Genomic DNA, 22220 nt, shown 5'->3' with positions numbered 1-22220 from the left:
CTACAAATTAGTAAGCAGCGTTGGGAAAATTCTATGCTATTTCTATTCCTATGTTTAGTCGTTATTTCGTTCCAAAGAAACCCTGAAGGTCTATCCGCTCCCCTTGACAGATGGTGGGTCCGCTGGCACAAAATCTAACTAATATGAATACAACCGAAACACCAAACCAAATATGCAAACATTTAAAGTAAGTTCTCAAATGCTCATAATCACAACAATTGAGAATGGCTTGGATATCCTCCGCATGATCTCGCATTGCATCTGGGCTTAGAGATCAGGACCACGTTGAGTACTAAGCTGTCTCCCTTCTGGTTTGTGTTTTGGTTGTTGTACTTATAAATTAAAATTAAACTTATTTGGCCCTCTGATCCATGCTGTACGTGAACTCTAGTCAACATATAGATTTATTAGAGATAAAGTAGCAAAAAATTTGTTCAAGAAAAGATAATGAGTCATGACCGGACGGTCCGGACGGGTATATAAGCCGAGTACTATAGCTACTTGAGTACTTGGAGTCTTCTCAATCCGGTGTGTTTGGGCCTCTCTGGGCTTGAATTGTAGTTTTTACAACCCAAAATTGTAGTGAGGATCATTCTACGTGCCAACTCGTGACTGGAGTAGCGAAGAAAATAGACAATTGCAATTCCACTATATGTTGTTCCTTTCCTCCTCTCCAAACCGATCTCCAGAGTCAAGATTGAGCTATTGATCCGTGAATCTTCTGGTGCGACATTACAAATCTCTTCAAGATTGTTACATAATGTTGTGTAAGAAACTACACTTGACGGTAGTTGCATGATGCCACCAAAATTCGGGTTGGGGGAGGAGGGTTAGCTTCAACGTTCACCAGGTGCCCTCCATAATTGGAGGGATGGCCGGATCAGTGGCATGGTGGTGCAGCGAGGCAGCTATGGAGGAGGCAAGCGATGGCCTATCAGAGATGGCTTAGTGAGATGGTGGGCTATTGGGCGCCACAAGAGATGGAGGAGAGCGGGACGGGGACCAAATCAATGTGGCGCCGAGAGAAATGGTTATGTCGGTAGGGGTGAAAACGGATTGGATATGTATCGAATAGTGCACTTTCAACATTTGTATCGATATTTTAAAATGAATATGAATACAAATTCAAATATCCTCGAATACTAACACAAATGGGACTGTTCAAATCCGAATCCAAATATGAATATCCATTTAAGGAACAGTCTTTCTTCGCTTGGAAAAAGGATTTTCAGTTGACTGTAAATATCCGATAGCTTTAACAACAAATTACAGAATAATTATTTTATATAACACGAGAACTACGATAATTCAACATAGGGAACTAATATATATTTTAGTTGTCCACAGATCTGATGAATCCTGGCTAATAATGTATTGATGTTTGGTAACATATATAACTATGTGTCAAGTGATTATTAGCCATTATTGTAAATTAACATTCCTTCCTACTTCCATTACATAACAGTGTGATCAATGTCAGCAAGTAACTTAGTGGCAACTGACAACTAGTAGTACTTCATCCCCACAAAAGCAATTTAATCAAAACGCATCCAACAGAATGAGCTCTAGTTGTCTTCAACATGACACAATATTACGATTAGCAGTAGCTCCATCAGGACCTGCAACATATATGAAAAGTGAAACATGGATCCAAGGAATTAGGTGAGAGAACAAGAGAAAAGAATAGAGTGGGATAGCTAATTAGATTCCAAAGAGGTGTTTTTATATATTCAGATATGGATATTATCCATATCCACACCTATATATGTCAAGATTTTGCATACCACATCCATATCCATATCTGAGAAAAATTCGAATATATTTGTATATGTATCCGATTGTCAGTCGAATGCGGATTTTTCTAACCATATTTATGTTTTGCCGGATACAAATATGAATAATGCAGATTTATGCTATCCATTTTCCACCCCTATCTTTTGGGATGTAGAATAATGGTTGGGAAACATCTGATGTCCATCCAACAGCTTGCAGCGGTCAAGTGTAATCGACTCTACTAAATGCATGGGTAATATTTATTTGTTGCTCTATGTGCACTAGCTAGATCTGGACTAATCCAGACATTTCCGAAAGAATCGCTGAAACAACTGGGTAATGCATGGCAAACATGCATCTAAAAAATGTACTAGCATGTATTGTAAAGTAAACGAGACACAAGAGAAACAGTTGGTCAAGAGAATAGAGATTTATTCATTCCATTGATTTGTTTATACATTTACACATGTTGAAAGGGCAAGTTGATGCCCATTCGGAAGGCATCTCTTCCGAATGGGCACCTCCCCATGGAGGCACAAACAATTAATCCATTGGTTTGATCATCTTCGTAACACTCCTGATTAATGCCGATATCTGTATAAATTAAATTGAATATTCCTCCAGAAACCTTGTGAGAAAAATATGAGAAAAAGTATAATTGTAACATGCTATTGAAAACTCCTTAAAAACCTAGTGGAAAAAATTAGGAGAAAATGATATGGCATATATATCCTTGTATTGATATTGACTCATTAAAAACCTTATATGAGAAACCAAATTGAAAAAACTCATAAAGGAAGTAGCCACGAAGTCTTCTCATATCAATTTCATGTACATATTTTTGGAATGTAGATTTTGGTAGAGACTCTATGAATAAATCTGCAAGACTATCACATGATTTTGTTTGCAAAATATCTATATCTCTATTTTTCTGTAGTTCATGACGATAAAATAACTTTGGATCAATTTATTTTGTAACGTTGCTCTTTATATAACTTGTTTGCATTTATGCAATACAAACTGAATTATTTTCGCAGATAGTTGTTGGTGACTCTAATGCACCAATACCACATGATTGTTGTATGTGTTTAATCATTCTACAAAGTCATATACATTCTTATTATGTTTCATATAATGTAAATATTTTAGAATGATTAGTGAAAGTAGCCACAATAGTCTATTTTGATGACTTCACTTAGAAGGTTGTTTCACCATAAATAAGAATACAAAGTCTATCTATGATCTGGTATTATGATGATCAGATAAAATAGCCAGTATTGTATATCCAACCATAGTCATGTCTTGATTTTTCTGATAGAATAAACCAAGATCTCTTGTACCTTGAGGATATCCTTTACTCCTGCCTAATGGTGTTTTGTTGCAGTTGCACTATGTTTAGCCAGCAAGTTATCTGCAAATGCAATATCAGGCATGTTGCAATTTGTAAGATACATTATCTCGATGTTTGAATTGATCTTTATCTATTTCAAGGGATTAAATGATCTTATGTATTTTTATGAATATAATATATCAATATTTAATTTATCCAATATATTCTGGATATATGTAGACTAATATACAAGTATTCCTAAGGAAATATGCTCAAGTTTTGGACCTATGCAGGATTTAGTTTTACCCAAATGTTTCTGAGAAACCAAGTTAAAATGTGCCTTGGTTTATATGTGATGAGTGATTGACAAGGTTATGGATTTGGTTTGATTGTTGGATTGCACAAGCATATATATGTACCGCAGAGGAAATAAAGTTGGTGTTTTTATCTCTGAGTACAAGAAAATTGCACACGCCGGATGATCTGGCAGCTAGGAAGACTACACACCAGAGCATTTCAACTCAGAAGAAAAGGTTGAAGTACACGTTGGATAGTCCAGCAATGAGCACAGTGAACACCGAAGAATTTCTTGCAAAGAGGATGCAAATCGGTTCTGGTGGACTTACATGCGCCGGATGGTCCAGTGATGGAAGATGTGAACATCGGAGAATATACCAGACCATTTGTTGCAGAGAGATTGCAAAATGGTTGTCTGGTGGAGATGAACTCGCTGGATGGTCTAGCGATGAGAAATTGTGCACGCCGAACTATTTCTTGCAGTGAGGATTCCAAACGTCAAGTTTGGTGAGTTGAATATGCCGGATGGTCCGGGGCTCAGAAGGTGTGGACGTCGGATTATCCGGCGTTCAAAATTTCTTCTAGGATGTGCCTTAAGTTGAGGATTTTGTTTTGGAACTAACTAGATATGGTTTGGAGATATGTGTTTGCTTGTCTTGTGTTGTGCAGGTGATGGATGTAACTTGGCGACCGACAGGAGGGTGATCGGGGCCAAGCGGGGTACTTGGTGTCGGATGATCGAGGAGACAGGCAGAGTTAAGGGTGATCCTAGCTGTGCACATAGAAGTCAAGCAAAGTATGGAAGAAAGAATCAAGACGGTGTGCTGATGCACTCAAGCGAAGGAGATGCCGGTGCAAGTGACAAGGTGGCCCGAAGGGATTAGGAGCAGGAGAGACTTATCGGCGGTCATGATCGCAAGATGGAGTACATGTGTCGGCATCATGATGCTTGCTTGGGTCAGAGAAAATGACAATGAGTCACGCTTTGAGGAGCATGTAAGGCGGTTTCGCGATTTGGCCTCAAAACTGTGGAAGGATGGAGTGCACGTGGCATCATCATGAAGCTTGCATTAAGGTAAAGTGAAGCCATGAAGAAGCCACGGTTGTTCGATGGACGATGGTAGGTAGGAGGCCATTGGAAAAAGAGGTGTATTTTAGAAACAAGGAAGCTTAAGGGTTAAGCTACCTCCATAGGCCTATAAATAGAGAGGTAGGGTTGTGTGGGAGGTTTGAGCCAGCCATTTAAGTCTTGAGAGATAGGTTTTGGAGGAGAGAAAATAAGAGTTTAGTGGTTGTAATAGGTGAGAGCTTTTGTGAGGAAAACATGTTGTAATCTGTCGAAAAGAGGGTTGTTCTCTGCAAGAAATGAAGAGATTGTTTCTTCCGATGCTTGTGTTCATCTCCTTCTAGTCTCTTTCTATTGGCTCTCTTGCTTTGTTGCGAGTTTTTCTTTTTTGGTTATGATTTTTGTTTTTGGTTGAGGCTGAAATTTTCCCACCTCGAGAAGTTGTTCTTCTTGTGTGTAGAGGGTGAATCTTCCCATACGAGTTGGTCTTAAACCAATCCAACCATCTAAATCCATCAACTTGGAGAATCTCTTCTTTCGGTGACCAGTTCTCTTGTGTTCAGGAGTGTTTCTTCAAGTTGATTTCTTTATTGCGCTATGACTCTTGATATGGCCTTAAACGGAACCTAGAATTCTCATCCATCGAAGAGGAGCGTTTGTTGTAAAAGTCTTGCAATCTGTTTTTGTCTCTTTTTGCTTCTGCATGTGATTTTGAGGTGCGTTGGGTCAAGAATAGGAGAATGCCATCAATTTTATAAGAAATTTGTTTAGGTGCCTATTCTCCCTCTCTCTCTAGTCATCATTCTCGGTCCTCCTAACAGGGGGATAGACTTTGGAGAGACCTTTGCATCAGTAGCTAGACTAGAAGCTATTAAGATCCTCCTAGTATTTATGGCATCCCAAGGTTTTAAGTTGTACCAAATAGATATTAAAGGTGCATTCCTAAATGGGTTCATAGAGAAAGAGGTCTATGTGAAGCAACTCCCAGTTTTGAGCACCCCAAATACCCACATAGAGTATACAAGCTTCAAAAAGCTTTGTATAGGCTTAAGCAGACACCTAGGGCTTGGTATGATAGGCTTAAGTCTTTCTTGCTAGAGCATGGATATGTGAAGGGGTCAGTGGCACTACTACAGAACTGGGCTTATATGCTGGCATATCACTACCGGTTCCTCATGGGCTGGCAATGATGGGGCATCACTACCGGTTCATAAGCCATGTGGGAAGAATCAGCCATCATGGCTTATGAACCGGCAGTGATAAGAGTCATCATTGTCAGCTGATGGATTGAACCGACAGTGATACCTAGCACCCTCATCACTGCCAATTGAATCCACTGTCCAGCACTAATACATGTACATCACTACCGGCGGGTTATATGAACCGGCAGTGATGTCCTCCTCTTCCCCACCTTCTTCTACCTCGAGCTAACAGAATCATTTCAGAACCATAGGAATAAATTTAGAAGTCTACAATATAGAAACTTTAAGTATGAGCATATTTATTTTTTATTTTTAATGAATTAGAAAAATTAGCCATGATATTTAGGTATGTAGCAAGATACAGTTGTATTTTTTATATTTTATTTAATCAGCAACCTCAAATATAGAAACTTTGGGTATGAGTGTATTTATTTTTTATTTTTCAGGGGTTGAATAATAAAGAAATTTTCTAGGGATGGCACCAACAAATACTCATTGGAAGCGGACACGGTTTTACTTGAAGCAGGTCATGGGTTCAAGTCTTGGTGCGCACAGCCAAATCAATTTTTTTTCTCCCCGCACCTGCAGTGAAAGGGGTTTAACTGTCGGTGCGCATATTCGACCGGCATTCACTGTCGGTGTGCATATTCGACCGGCAGTGAAACCACTTTCACTGCCAGTGGACTTTGGGCCGGTAGTGAAACCCCTTTCACTGCCGGTTATCCTATTGAGCCAGCAGTGAAGGTCACCTTTCACTGCCAGTGGACTTCTTCAACCGGCAGTGAATGTCCTCCCCTATAAAACTGCTCGACGTCTTGCGCCCCCTGACACTTAGAAATTTTTTTCCCTTCGTCGCAGCCCCCCACCCCCCCTTGACACCCCCGCCCCAGCCTCCCCTTCTCGGACGTCCCCATCCCTGAGCCCCGCCATCCCAGGTTATTGACAACATCTCCCGCCATCCTCCTCCTCTCCTCTCCTCTCCTCTCCTTTTGGGAGTTCCTAAAGTTGTGGCAGTATTTGCCGCTCTGAGCTATTTTTGAACATCCAATGGTACTGGTCTATGTATGCCTCTGGTATTGCTGAAATGATACTGGAGTATTAAGAAATTTAGCTCGAGGAATGGTGGCCAACAGTACATATTTGCTGTTAGTTTGGGGTGTAATGTTGGAACAAGCAAAATGTATGTTCTTGTAGGAGTAGAGGTGTTGGTGTCTATTTGCACATTTTGCTGCAAATCCTTGGCTTATGTAGTTCTGCAATCATCAAGGGGGGAAAGGTCTAGAATAGAAGTTTCATGATGTAGTTTGAAACTTTGAATGAGGAATGCTTGTCACTATAATGCGATGCACATTATCATTTATCTGGATAAGAATTTCTCTTGGATAGTTTCATGTTTTGATTGCTAGGGTGATAGCCATAAAATGGTAAACACTGGTATGAGTTGGGAGGGTGCTAATCGTTGGATAGAAATGTTGGTATAAATGTTAAGGTTATGTTAAGTGCTTGTGTGAACAGAATAAGGTTCGAACATCTGATGTGATGAAGATCATGGAGCCTTGTTAATGACCTTTTCTGCATATCAATTTTATATCAAAGTTGTATCTCTTGTTTCTGCATATCTTAACTGCACTGTTTTCTTACTTGTTTTAGTTTGATGCAAATGATGAAATTGGAGAACTGTTTACCATACATATGACTGCAAAGCTCGACTGGGATGGTTATTACACATGCACCTTGCACGTCTTTTCACTATCCCAGTCGAGCTTGTAGTCGTATATAGTTATCTCCATAATATGATGTGGATCAATCAAATAATAGACTCTTTGTTGGTTTTCTTCTTTTGAAATACAATAAATAGTGGTGATGATGATATGGTTCGAGACTGTATTTCTTTATTACTTCTATGACTTTAGTATTGATTACATGTTCGGAGAGGAAGCATTCTTCTCAAGGTAGCATTTATGTGCCAATCCTACTAACTCAGAGACGAGCTTCTCTCAAGACAATGCTTTATCTCTGAACATGTAATCAATACTGAAGTCCTAAAAAGGCCATTTGCTAGAGCCACTGTGCCTAATAGTTTCTTGCAAGAACACTCATTGGTGTTACTGTGGTTTGTAGTATATCATTTTTGCATATTATCTTAAATTTAGGACTGCTATAACATGGTATGTTGTTCATCGTGGTCAGCAAAGTGGAGTGTCCTCCAGTTGGGAGGAATGCCACGTACAAGTTAATGGATTCAAAGGAGCATGTTACAAAAGATACAAGTCCAAACGTGAAGCTGTTGCGGCATATAACAGTCAAGTCATCCAAGCCGAGCTAAAATTGGCTAACTTCGAAAACAAGAAGTGTGATTTCACGTGTAAAGATATCATAATCCTAGTTCTAGTTGTAACCATTATTATTTTACTATGTAAGATGATGTGACTTGTAAGATCAATGTGTCAACTGTCAGTACCTTTATGCCTATTTTGCTATGTGAGATGTGACTTTTTTTGGTTAAATGTGGTCGTAACATACTCATTTACAATATTATATGTATATGCGTTCTATCTATCAACTCCTTCATGGTTATCTCACTCTTTCGATAACCTCCCTCCCTCCCTCGTCGGCATAAAGGTATTGATTTACATTACATGTCTCATTGTATGCATGTATTGAGTGGGAGAGAGATGGAGAGATCGAGGACAGACAGGGAAGACAGAGAGGGAGGACAGGGCCGGAGTAGATGGGGGAGGCACAACACTGCCGGCTGAAACCACCAACCGGCAGTGATACCTAGGGAATCACTGCCGACCGAATCCTTTAGCCGGCAGTGATAACCCATTTCACTGCCGGTCCATGAAGCTGATAGTGATAGTCTCCGACTATCATTGCCCGTTACCCACTGTCGGCTCCAAAACCGGCAGTGAAAGGGGTTTTAGAGCTGACAGTGATGTACTGTTCTGTAGTAGTGTGGATAAATTTTTTTCTACATTTAGGCATGACAATGATATCCTACTTGTTCAGATATGCATGGATGATATCATTTTTTGTGGCTCTTTTCATGCACTTGTGGCCAAGGTTGCAGATACTATGAGCAGGGAATTTGAAATGTCGATGATGGGCGAGCTCAACCTCTTCCTTAAGCTGCAAATCAAGCAATGCAAGCAAGGTACATTCATCCACTAGACGAAGTACACCAAGGATTTGATGAAGAAGTTTGACATGAGTGATACAAAACCCCTGGTGACACAGATGGCTACCTCGATCGTGCTTGATTTGGATGAAGATGACAATGAGATAGACCAGCGGGAGTACAAGAGCATGATTGGCTCCCTCCTATATCTAACGGTGAAAAGAACCGATAACACCAGTGCCATCAGCTTAGCCAATGACACAGTCCAACACTCTAGAACCAAACACATAGATGTGAAATTCTACTTCTTGCAAGACCACAATGAGAAGGGAGATATTGACTTGAGATACATAGATACCCAACATCAGCTTGCTGACATCTTTACCAAGCCTCTAGATGCAACAAGATTTTCTATTTGAGGGGAGAGCTTGGAGTATGCCATCCATATGGCATTGTGTGAGGGGAGTTGCAGTTGTATATACTCTATCTTACTTTTGTTGCATTTGCATTGTATCTCATCTTGTAAGATAATCATAATAGTTGAGCTTTGACTTTTATGTATTTTAGCATTTTCAGTTGCTATACTAGAATTTGGACTAAGTTGAGTAGTTGTGCAAAACAATCATTTAAACTTAGGCTCCTCTTGATGCTTTCATATGAATCATTCTAAGCAAGCTAGCTTTCTTAAAGATGAAACTTGGCAATTTTATGAATCATGTAGACTATAAAATGCTACATTCTTGATCACCATATTTGTAATTGCTTTGGCTTAGTCAATACTTGTGTTAAGGCTAGTTTTATAGATATCTTGTTCTAGGCTTCTTGTTTCAAGATAGTGGATTGGGACATATTACACTATGTTTTATGTCTTTGTCAAATATTTAGCTCACTTGGAGGAATATGTGTTCCTTGTGTCGCAAAGATACTACTTGATTTGATCTAACTGAAAACTTGATAACTTGTGTAGTTTGAATACTTTTGAGGAATCAAGTATCTTGTGCTAACATATTATCCAATATGGTTGTATTGATGTTTCATGTGGTTTGCCAAAGAAGCAAGCCTAGGTTACTAAAGTCAACTTGAGGATAACATGAATCGCAAAGAAATATGCCTAAATGATCAATTTTGTTTTAATCACTTGATCTAACTAAGTCTTGGTTTTCTATGTGAGCGTTTACAAAGCGTACTATCGTGAATACTTGCTTGCCTAGTTTGAGATTGAAGTTTACTAGTTTTTAATACTTGTATTATCTCCGCACGAGTGGATGCTTATGTTGTGGTCACTTTTAACATGATTTAGCTACTTGAACTTAAATGCGTCAACAATTCTTCAAGATTAACTTGTAAAGCTTCATACTCTTATATCACTGTCTCTTTTTTAGCCTTTATACAATTGTGAGCTCCACATTCTACTCTCCATAACCCTTTGATATTTCTAGCTTGTGAAAATCCTTTGTGGTATATTTGTGAAAGCTCATTTGGTTTGCATATTCATGCTCTTCATGGTGTTTTGTCCTTAATATTGCATTGCCAAAGGGGGAGAAAAATATGCACTAAGCCACAAAGAAGATTCTTGCATGATGAAAGGAGAAAATATAAAAAAAAAATTGCATTCATCAAAGGGGAGCTTTTGCATATTTGTCTTGTCTCTGCCTCTCTTCGAGCTTTTGTGATCCTTCTTATGCCAAGTGATATTTTTTGCTCTTTCTTGAGTTTTCCGTCACTTGGATAAGCTTCCCTTGTTGGATTTCTTCAAACCAAAATTGTTGTGCTTTAACGGTTGTCAATGCATTCATCAAGGGGGAGATTGAGAAATCAAGTTGAAATGTGCCTTGGTTGATATGTGATGAGTGATTGACAAGGTTGTGGATTTGGTTTGATAATTGTTAGATTGCATAATGATGTATATGTACTGCAAAAGAAATGGAATTTACATTTTTGTCTCTAATTCTAAGAAAATTGTCCACGTCGGATGATCCGGCACTGGGAATTTTGTACACACCGGATGATCCAGCGCCTGGAAAGACTACACGCTAGAGCATTTCAACTTAGAAGAAAAGGTTGAAGTACACACCTGATAGTCCGGTGATGGCACAGTGAACGCCGGAGCATTTCTTGCAAAGAGATTGCAAATCGGCTCTGGTGGACTTACATGCGCTGGATGGTTCGGCGATGGAAGATGTAAACACAGGAGAATACACCAGACCATTTGTTGCAGAAAGATAGCAAAAAGGTTGTCTAGTGGAGATGAACTCGTCGAATGGTCCGACGACGAGAAATTGTGTACGCTAGACTATTTCTTGCAAACGGGATTCCAAACGACAAGTCTGGGGAGTTGAACACGCCGGATGGTCTAGCGCTCAGGAGGTGTAGATGCCAGATCATTCAGTATTCATGATTCTTTCTGGGATGTGTTTTAAGCTGAGAATTTTGTTTTGGAACTAACTAGAGATGATTTGGAGATATGTGTTTGCTTGTCTTGTGTTGTGTAGATGATGGACGAAACTTAGTAAGCAACAGCGGGATGATCGGGGCCAAGCAAGGTGCTTGGTGTTGGACGATTGAGGAGACCGAGCGGAGTCAAGAGTAATCCTAACTATGCACATGGAGGTCAAGCAAAGGATGGAAGGAATGATGATGACAACGTGTTGACGAAGTCAGGTGAAGGGGATGCTGGTGCAAGTGACAAGGTGGCCTGAAGGGATTGAGAGTGGAAGAGACTTGCTGGTGGTCAAGATAGCAAGACGGAGTACACACATTGACATTAGGATGCTTGCTTGGGGTCAGAGCAAGCGGCGGTGAGTCATGCTTTTAGGAGCGTGCAAGGCGGTTTAATGATTTGGCCTCAAAATCGTGGAAGGATGGAGTGTACATGGCATCATTCGAAGCTTGCATCGAGGTGTAGTGAAGTCATGAAGAAGCCACGGTTATTCAATGGACAGAGAGAAAAATGGACCAAAATACCCCTATAGTAGGTAGGAGGCCATTGGAAGAGAGTGGTATTTTGGGAACAAAAAGCTTAAGGGTTAAGCTACCTCCATAGGCCTATAAATAGAGGGGTAGGGCTGTGCGGGATGTTTGAGCTAGCCATTTAAGCCTTGAGACATAGGTTTTAGAAGAGAGAAAAGGAGAGCTTAGCCATTGTAATAGGTGAGAGCTTTTTGTGAGAAAAACATCTTGTAATCTGCCGAAAAGCGGACTGTCCTTCTCAAGAAATGAAGAGACTGTTTCTTTCGATGCTTGTGTTCATCTCCTTCTAGTCTCTTTCTATTAGCTCCCTTGCTTTGTTGCGAGTTTTTTCTTTTTTTTTGTGATTTTTGTTTTTGGTTGGAGACTAAAATCTTCTCACTTTGATAAGTTGTTCTTCTTGTTGGTAGAGGGTGAATACTCTCATATGAGTTGGTCTTGAATGATCATAACCCTCTGAATCTATCAACTTGGAGAATCTCTTCTTTAGGTGACCAGTTCTCTTGTGTTCAAGAGTGTTTCTTCAAGTTGATTGCTTTCTTGCACTATGACTCCTGATCTGGCCTTACACGGAACCTAGAGTTCTCATCCATTGAAGAAGACCGTTTGTTGTAAAAGTCTTGCAATTTGTTTTTGTCTCTTTTTGCTTCTGCATGTGGTTTTGAGGTGCGTCAAGTTCAAGAATAGGAGAAGGCCATCAATCTCTCAAATTTCATCTTAAGATGATTGCGTGATTCTTGTATATTTCAGATGATTGAGATCATCTACATATACACTAAGATGATATAAAATCCAATTGAAAATTTATTTATAAAGATATATGAGCAATCATCATTATTTGAGGAACTCATTTAGTCGTTTTGTACCATATTTTATCTCACTGTTTTAATTCATAGAGTGATTTTACAAAATACATGTTGCGATTTACTTTGGAATTCAAAATTTTAAGTCCTTCAAGGACTTTCGTATAGATTTTCAAATCAATTGACCAGATTTTGCCAATAATATTGAATTTCGGAATGTTATTCCACTCATAACTAGAGGTTATGTTACATCAAAATCGATATCGGGTCTTTGTGTGAATTCTTGTACTACAAATCTTGCTTTGTATCTCACCGCCTCATTGTTTTCATTCCATTTGCAGATGAAAACCTATTTTTTATCCTATTGGGAAGGTATCTTTGGGAGTAGGTATTACTGATATAAATACCCTTCTTTTCTTAAGCGAGCATAATTCTATATCAACTGCCTCCTTCCATTTGATCTAGTCTGAGCGCTTCAGGCACTCTGCCATAGTATTTGGTTATGGATCTACCTCGAGGTTTTTGACTATTTTTGAGGAGAAATAAATATCTATAAGGTGTCTATCAACTTCAAGTTGATTTTTATTTATTATTTTGGTAGTTCACTTTCTTTATTTCTGTGGATGCTTTTAATAAGCATTATCCCTTGTGATTGTACTTCTCCTCCTCTTATTTTTATTTGGGAGTTGAGTGGTTTTATTAGGTACCTCCAGTCCTTCTTACTCATTGAGTGCAGGGATATGATTTAGTAACATATTTATTATCAGTAAATGCATCTGGTATATATTTGTAATGTGTTGCAAATTTATGAATTCTTGTTCAGATTCTTTAGTACATGGATCTAAGGGCTAATTAACTTTATCTCAGAATGTATGTGATATTTCAATCTGCTGGTATTCTTTGAGGTTCATTTGATCTTCTTGATGCCTGGAAAATTATCATCATCAGTGTATCGGGCTGTGAATAAGTCCCCTATTATGGGCTCAAACTATTTATAATTAATGGATAACTATACCTTGTATAGATCCCCAATTTCATATGAGTGCCTATTGATATACGCTACGGTGGTGATATCGGTTCATATATAGTGTAACCAATTTTTGCAGATGGGAAATACTTATTTGATTTTCACATATTAACTGCAACAGGGAAGCCATATGATATGCAGTTGATCTTATTTGAATTAAATCTATGGCGTGTAAGACCGCATAACTTCCAACATGAGGTTGGTAAATTGCAATTCAAGAGTAGCGGTCATGCAATTGATTTTAACTCTCTTTGATAAGATATTTCAGCTAAACCATTTGGAGTGTGCACATAAAGTACAAAGTGCACCAAGGTAATCCCTAAGGCCATAAATGATTGTTAAAGGCATGTGAACTTAATTCAACAACATTGTCCATTTCAATGGATTTTATCATGTGTTTAGGATAATTTTCTCTTATTTTGGTTCTTTGAGCAATAAATTTTAAATGCATCTATGAGCACCACAAAGTACTTTAATGGTCAAGATAATTGTTGAATAAGATCAAATATATTTCTTTGAATGCGTTCGAGAAAATTGAGTGGTTTCATTTTTAATTTTAAGGTAAGAGGGCATTAAAATTAATTTCCTTGTGGCATATATAGTGTACACAAAATCTGAGAATTTTAAGAATTTTTTAACATTGATATTGTGACTGGTAGAATTGCTGATAATTTTTCATCATCCATAAACTTAGGATGACCAAGACGATCATACCAAGTCTTGAATTTATCAAGATTCTGAAAATTTATCTTGAACGCAACATGTGGTGCATGATTAATGTATGTATAATACAAGTCAGGTGAAAAATGAAGAAATTGCCTCAAGCACTTGCTTGTGATATCCGTTATTATTGGTGATGAAGAGGTATTCATATTTGTTGTCATCATGAGTTTCTATGTAGAAATCATTTCTGACGGATATCTTTGTAATTTAGTATGGTATGTGTATGAGTGCTCTTGATTACTATTTTAATACCCATTAGGAGAATGATTATGGTTCTACTGGAACCGACAATCAAATCATCGCGTCTAGCGATAGTCATAATATTTTCTCCTTTATCTGGTTGTTTCCCATAAAAATATATATAGAATAAATCAAATTTCACTCACATATAGAATATAGATATCAATATTATTGAGTATCAAAGAGTGATATAGTATTTTACATAATGACAAATAAAAATTACAACATGTAGTGGTACATAAAATGGCTGATAACATTCTTTGGGGATTTATGGAGAAACTAATTCATATCTCCATACATGTCTTGAGAATTATATTCCACAAGCATGTTGTCTGCATCCAGAAAGTCATCCTTCTTTTGCTGGATCATGTTGTCATTGTGTTCTTAGGAACATCGTCAGAACAACTTGCTTCCATATTGACCTCATGTTGAATATTGAAGTGAGCTTCAAACTGGTCCTCTTGAACTTATTTCCTTTTCCAACAGATTTCAAGTATAAATCAACCAAATGTTTAAGGGTTCAACATTTATTGGTATGATGATTCATACAACCACACCTTTGGCAAACATGAGAATTGTCATTGTGGTTATGTTTCGTGAACTTGCCTTTACCCTTGTTGAATCCATGGAACTTCTGGTTATTCTCATTATGCTTCCACTTTCCTTATGTTCTTTTTATGACCTCAAACTTGTTTGTATTCTAAATATTTGAATGAACTTCAGGCAGTATTGTTGCACCTGTTAGGCTCTATTGATGATCATTCATTTGAAATTCATCATGTTTTTCTGCCTGGAGTAATGTATAAATCAATTTAGAATATTTGGTATACTTTTGAGTACGGTATTGTTATTACAATACCCTATTGGCCAGTAGAAAAGTAGACAAAGTCTTCTAGATCATGTCCGCTTCTTAAATGGGTTGATCACAGAAGTGCAATTTGGAGTAGATCTTATGAACAGCTGAGTTATAATTTGTCACAGACTTGAAGTCCTAGAAATGAATGAATGACCATTCACGAAGTGCTTCAGGCAAAATAACAGCTTTTTGCTGATCATATCGCTCTTTGTGGGATACCCAAAGAGCATGTGGATCTTTTTTCATCAGATATTCGTTCTTGAGATTTGAATGGAGGTGATGCCTTAAAAATATATAAGGATTCATATTTGGTTGTTGTAGGTACTTTAGGGCATCAGGTAGATGTTCATTAATTGATGAAATAATGCCTCAGGCTGTAGGCTGTCATAGAAATTTTGATATCCATTGTCCAAGTTAGATAGTTCCTAAAAATCTTTGTTGTTTATGAGCCATATCCTACATGAAATACCTTGTTTAATTATTTACTGTGAGAGTAAATTAAATATCATGGAAATATTGTAATAATGCAAAATTAAAAGTCAATATGAATATTGAATAATAATTGGTGGAGACATTTATGATAGGCGAAATATTCGCAGCTAATGTATTATACTCCACTTCTATGGAAGAAGGTGACATGCAGTCATCGCCAAATACATAGGCTCTGTACATGAAAAATACTAGGAAAAATATTGAAGGTAATCACCATATGGTGTAGACCTCCTAGCAGTAGGCAAGCAACTCTATGAAAACATTATAGGTTCTATTACCTTGTGTTTTGCCAATATTCTATGAAAAATAATCACCAAAATTTTGTATAAATTTCTATAAATTATTTAAGCGATGACTTAAATAATAAAAAATGAATTGAAGAAGAAATGAAAATAAAAAATTGCAAGAAAGCAAAATAAAAATGTATATTAAACTACAATTATATTGAAATATTAAGTATTATTGAGGTAATACATAGTAATTGAACACATCACTATGCAACTCCTTATGACCTGAAGGTTGGAATATATATTTACATTAGGTAAATAGAGCATAACATAATTTTTAGAAAGCCTAAGGACTTATATGCAATTAACAAAGGATTGTTATTATATTTTTCAATGTTGACGCACAATTGTTGCACATTTTCTGAGGTCCTTTATGTAAAACATGCGGTGTTGGATCAGTTAATGGGCTCTCAGCCCATTCATGCCTCTTGGTCTAACCTAGACAGCTAGCTCGAATGGGCACACCTATATATGTTGTGTGAGGATGGCAATTAGGGTTAGGGTCACCCTCCCCCTTATGATTCTTCTCTAGCGCCGCCATTGTGGGAATGGAAGGTTGCCGCCGCCGCCAAGGCCGACTAGCCTTATCGCATAGGAGTTGGGCGGCACCACCCAAGGAGGAGCCTGCCGCCAGACGCCGCCTATGGCTGGGCTCACCCCGAGGCGCTGCTGTCGCCACCAAGCTGCTTCTTCCATCGGAGACCGTAGGTCGTTGCTGTAGTGGGATGGTCGCCACCTCCGGCATCTGACATTTGGTTGGCCGCCCTCAGGCTAACCGCCACCCAAAAAGGTGATAGGTGAAGGGCCACCAGGGTGAGGATGAGGCTCCGTCGAATCGAGCCGGTCGTGGCTCTAGGGCGATCGCATCAGCACTAGATCTGGTATGGCCAGTCACCTTCGCCATGAGGGTGAGGCGCCAGCACTGGGTCGGGCCAGAGGTCGAGGGTGCCACCAGAGGGCGGAGACACCGACATGGAAGGAGGGCATCGTTGACTGTGTTTCATGCGAGTGGGGACGCACCGCCGCTGTGATTGTGGTGGAGGAGACGGCGCAGGGCAGAGCATCTCAGGAGGGCTAGCGTGATGGTAAGTGGACGCCATGGTTGACTCTATGTTGATGCCGATTAGCCAAGGTCGTCTACATGTGGTCAGCAGGACAGGGCGAGGAGGAGCTCGATGAGGATGGCGTGTTCCGGCCAAAGTTCCCGTGCAGGATCGTCATTTGCCATGCAGGGGCCCTGCATGGATGTACCTGGAGGGCAGACAGTGGACGGAATACTTATCCTGTGATTAGTCGGCCAATTAGCAAAGTGTACAACATCGTGCTGATAACGTATCGTGAAGTAAACCAGATACAAGAGAAACAGTTGGTCGAGACACTACCGGAGACAGCTTCTTTGCCGAGTGCCTCAGGCACTCGGCAAAGGACGATATACACTCGGCAAAGGCTTTGCCGAGTGCTACACTCGGCAAAGGGCGCTCGGTAAAAAATTTGTCGGCAAAGACCTCTTTGCCGAGTGCATTTTATCGGGCACTCGGCAAAGGCTTTGCCGAGTGCTAATCTGACACTCGGCAAAGGCTTCCTCTTTGCCGAGCGCCAGTGAATCAAACACTCGGCAAAGGTGGCGTCTGTGCCGAGTGCCACCTGGAGGACACTCGGCAAACAGGCCATCTTTGCCGAGTGCCTGGACCGTGGCTCTCGGCAAAGCATGTTGTCAATTTGCCGAGTGTAATGGCCATTGCACTCGGCAAAGTGACTGACAACAGCCTTTTTTATTTGTTTTTGACATCCCATCCAAACAAACAGATATATATATAACAAACATCACCAACATCACATATATATCATCAACAGCACATATATATCACCAACAGCACATATATATCACAAACATCACATGTCTCACAATATATCACAAATAAGTTCACAAGTAATCCAAGTGTTCCATCATCTACAACCGTAATTGCAAATAGAAGTACCATTAACAACCACAAGTATCATCACCAAGATGGTCAATGAAACTGATTTGGTGAATGATTCGCTGAAGCATGAGGATCGTTCGATGCCGCCGATTGATTCTGCACAAAGGAGAAGAGATTGCATGTGTGAGACAAGATAAATATATACCATACATGAATAAAACTTTCATACTCCACTAGGTTTGACCGTAAGCATGAACATACAAACTAAAACATTTATACTCACAGGAGTAGAATAGTGAGGAGGTGGAGGTGGAGGTGGAGCGAATAGCGAAGGTGGCGGAGCCACACCCGTAGCGGCGCCAATACTTTGCATGTACTGAAGAATCTCCACCATCCTCCGCTGCTCGGCCTCCATCGTCGCCTGCATTTGCTCCCGTATCCTCCTCTCTTGTTCCAGCTGGGCCTACAATATATTCACCCTAATGTTACAATAATGCAAAGGAAAGGTATGAAAAAACCAATGAACGACGAATAAACCAGGAATAACCTCGAGTGCCTCCACCCGGTGGTGTGAAGTGTCCTTCCGAGGTCGTATGGCCGGGCTCGTGCTTGTGCTGCTTGCTCGAATCTGGGAGAGACTGGGAGTAGCGGCCGAGTCGATTGCACCGTCGCCAATCCAGTATCGCCCATGCTTCTTGCCTCCTCCCACCCTCATGACGACTTCTCCATCAAGGTCCTCGGTGCTCGGATCGTACTCTGGCCCATGGACCTCCCTTGCCATCGATGTGTACTCACTAAGGCGGTTGTGGACAGTCGCATTGCTGTACGCCTCGGGCCCGTCCTCCGGGTTGTAGTCGACGTCGGACGTCGCCTTGCCCTTGTGGGCCATAGCAAATGCCTTGAAGATGGAGCAAGGCTGGCCACCATGTGACGCCGACTGCGAGAAAAACAGCAAGATGATTAGAAATCATGCAGAATTGAGCGTTAGAATAAATAAATGAATTCGCGTACCCATGTTTGTGCGTATCCGCTGAGGTTGCGGCTGCCTTGATGGTGTGCTACACCTGGCATCATCAAACGCCGCTCCCGGCACAAGTTATGCGTCTCCTCCCACTCGCGTGAGCACCACTTGTCCACCATCTGTTCCCAGCACTGGGGATGCGCGGCGCACCAATAAGGAATCATCTACAGGCCATCAAGTACATGACATATCAGAAGATGAAATTAAGCCTACTTAATCTCAAAAGGAATCAGTATTAATGTTCTGTATTTACCTGCAGGTACTGGTCCCGGGTCAGCGTCATGGTTCTTGCGTCCCTTTTGGTGACCTTCGTTCCAACGACGGTCCCGTGGTAAGTTACGACGGCCTGGATGCGCGCCTCGTAATGCATGTCCACGACGAGTTTTTTGCAGCATTTGGTAGCCACCGCATCCGCCCTGGCCTCATGTCCGTCCTGGCATCTAAAGAAATCCTGCATACAAACACAAGGTATCCATTCATTATTTCAAGAATGTCCAATAAATACGATGTATTGAGCAATGTAGTGCGAGGAAGACTTACCCACAGCTCTTGCTTCACCCGCTCCGCCTTGTTGTTGAATACCCTGCGGGCCCGATCTGCAGCATCGGGGGCGGCGGCGTAGTGGTCAAACGAGTAGGCCGACCCCGTCACTCCGGCGTACTCAACCAGGCCAGGGAAGTGCTCCTTGCACAGAAGACCGAGGATGCCATTGACTTGGCGTGTGTGAGCACCTCCACTCGCCACAATCGTCCAGTTCCTGCCCAAGTGATTAACAATCGTCCAATTTCTATTTTGATATTCAACATATCATATAAAGTAGTGATAACATCTAAAGTTACTTACTTTTCCCCCTCGGGTCGAATCAGCGGGCGTCTCTCACGAGGTATCGATCGCTGAGGGAGGCTCGCGGGACCTCGCAAGTAGACGCTCGATGAACTAGAGGAAGCGGAACCCCCTGCTGTCGCCTCCTCCAGCGCGTCCTCCTGCGCCTCCTCCTGCGCGTCCTCCTGCGCCTCCTCGGCGTCCTCCTGGGGCACCTGCTCCTCCTCCTCCTCCTCCTCACGCGACGGGGCGGCAGGCGACGACTCCCTCCTGCAGCTGCTCCTCCTTGTCCTTCGGTACAAGGATGTTAGCTTCCTCATCCCACCGCCCACCATCTTTGTTCAATCACCTGCAATTAAAAAGAGTAAACCAAATAAGCACAGATAAACAAGAAGTACTTAGAAAGAGATGCAAAATAAACAAAACGTAATTACAAAATAACATAGTATTACATGTATTAGAAATAATCTTCATGATCGGGATTAGCTGGATCATAAGTCTCATCATCACTATCAATCATGTCGAAATAATCAACACTATCCGAATGAGCAATGTTGCCATTGTCATTGTCTAAATGTAATCGCTCAAGCATTTGTAAGTCCTTCACATTTTGCACCTCATCTCCAACGTCCTCTTCAATAACCGTTTCATTGTCTACTTCCATTCCGATCGCTTCGGTTAAGTCTATCTCAAACCTCCCTTCTAGTCCCTCTTCTTGAAAGAACTCTCCGTCATATGTGTTTGGGTCTAAGTTGTAATCTTCATCGTTTGGGACAGGCACTTTACCGTGTGGCGATACCCTGTGCACAATATCCCAACCCTTAAGGTGCCTTATGGTTTGACACGCATATGGGAGATAATAAACTTGCGTGGCCTGTTGGGCCACAATATAGACATCGTCTCCTGGTAAGATGGAATCCTGTCGAATTTCGACTAGCCCAAGATTACAATATGTCCGTCTCGTTACTTCAGGATCAAACCAATGGCATTTAAATATGACGGGATTAAAAGGTTTGGAACCATGAAACTTGAGTTCGTATATTTCTTCAATTCTTCCATAATACTCGACCTCATCAACGCCGGGCGTAAAAACTCCGGAACTTGTGGTTCTTCAATTGGGCCGACTCTGCTCGTAGCTTGTTGTGCGAAAGCGATATCCATTCACGTCATAACCAGAAAATGACCTGACCCTATAGGCAAAGCCATCGGCAACCTGTCTCAACTCGGCACACATAGACGCATCCCTCTGGCCCTGCAAGCTCAAGCAGGATACATCGTTATATTATTCGCACGTACGAGTAACTTGGAATGTCAAACTACGTACGAGCTAAATTGGACGGTACCTTCCGTTTGAACCAAGAAATGAAATCGGGCATTCCATTTCCCGCACCCTGTCTAAGAAGGGTATCTACCTGCTGCGGGGTAGGATCCCTTGATTGACGCCAGAATTCATGAAGAAATTCCCTGTACCAACAAGAAACAAGGGGGTTGGATGCAGAATAGTGACGGCGTATTTAACAAGTTCGTTGAGAACTTACTGCATGTACGGTGCCACTTCGTCAAGGTTGGTCAACACGTATAGCATGATATGGCGCCACTCTTCATGATTCAAGGTCTTGGGGGTCGATGCACTTGCGCTTCCGAGTTGGCCTCGGAAAAGGTTGAGGTTCGATTCATTTTCGCCAGCATTGTAACGAGGGGGTGGATTATGCACGCTAGGGAGGTTGTCACTATAGTATGTTGTTGTGAAGTTTGCCACCTCCTCCAGAATGTATGCCTCTGCAATGGAAGCCTCGATTTTGCATTTATTTCTACATTTCTTTCGAAGAACCTTTAGACATCTCTCGATTGGATAGCACCAACGGCCCTGCACGGCCCCCCCATTCGTGCCTCGTACGGGAGGTGCAAAATCAAATGCTGCATCGGATTGAAGAAGCCGGGTGGAAAGATCTTCTCCAACTTACAGAGCAACACAGGTGCCATTCTTTCCAAGTCAGCAATCACGGTCCGAGATAACTCCTTGGCACAAAGCTGGCGAAAGAAATAGCTCAACTCTGCCAGCACTAGCCAGACATGCTCAGGGACATAGCCTCGAACCATCGCCGGAAGAAGCCGCTCAATCCATATGTGGTAGTCATGACTCTTCATCCCTAAGACTCGCATAGTAGATAAGTTCACTCCCCTCCTCAGATTAGCTGCATACCCATCAGGGAACATTAACGTCTGGATCCATTCTAGTACTTCCCTCCTTTGGGGCTTGCTCAAGACAAA

This window comes from Phragmites australis, chromosome 8 (assembly GCF_958298935.1).
Source record: "Phragmites australis chromosome 8, lpPhrAust1.1, whole genome shotgun sequence".
Classification (NCBI taxonomy): domain Eukaryota; kingdom Viridiplantae; phylum Streptophyta; class Magnoliopsida; order Poales; family Poaceae; genus Phragmites; species Phragmites australis.
Note: the sequence above shows the minus strand (reverse complement) of the source record.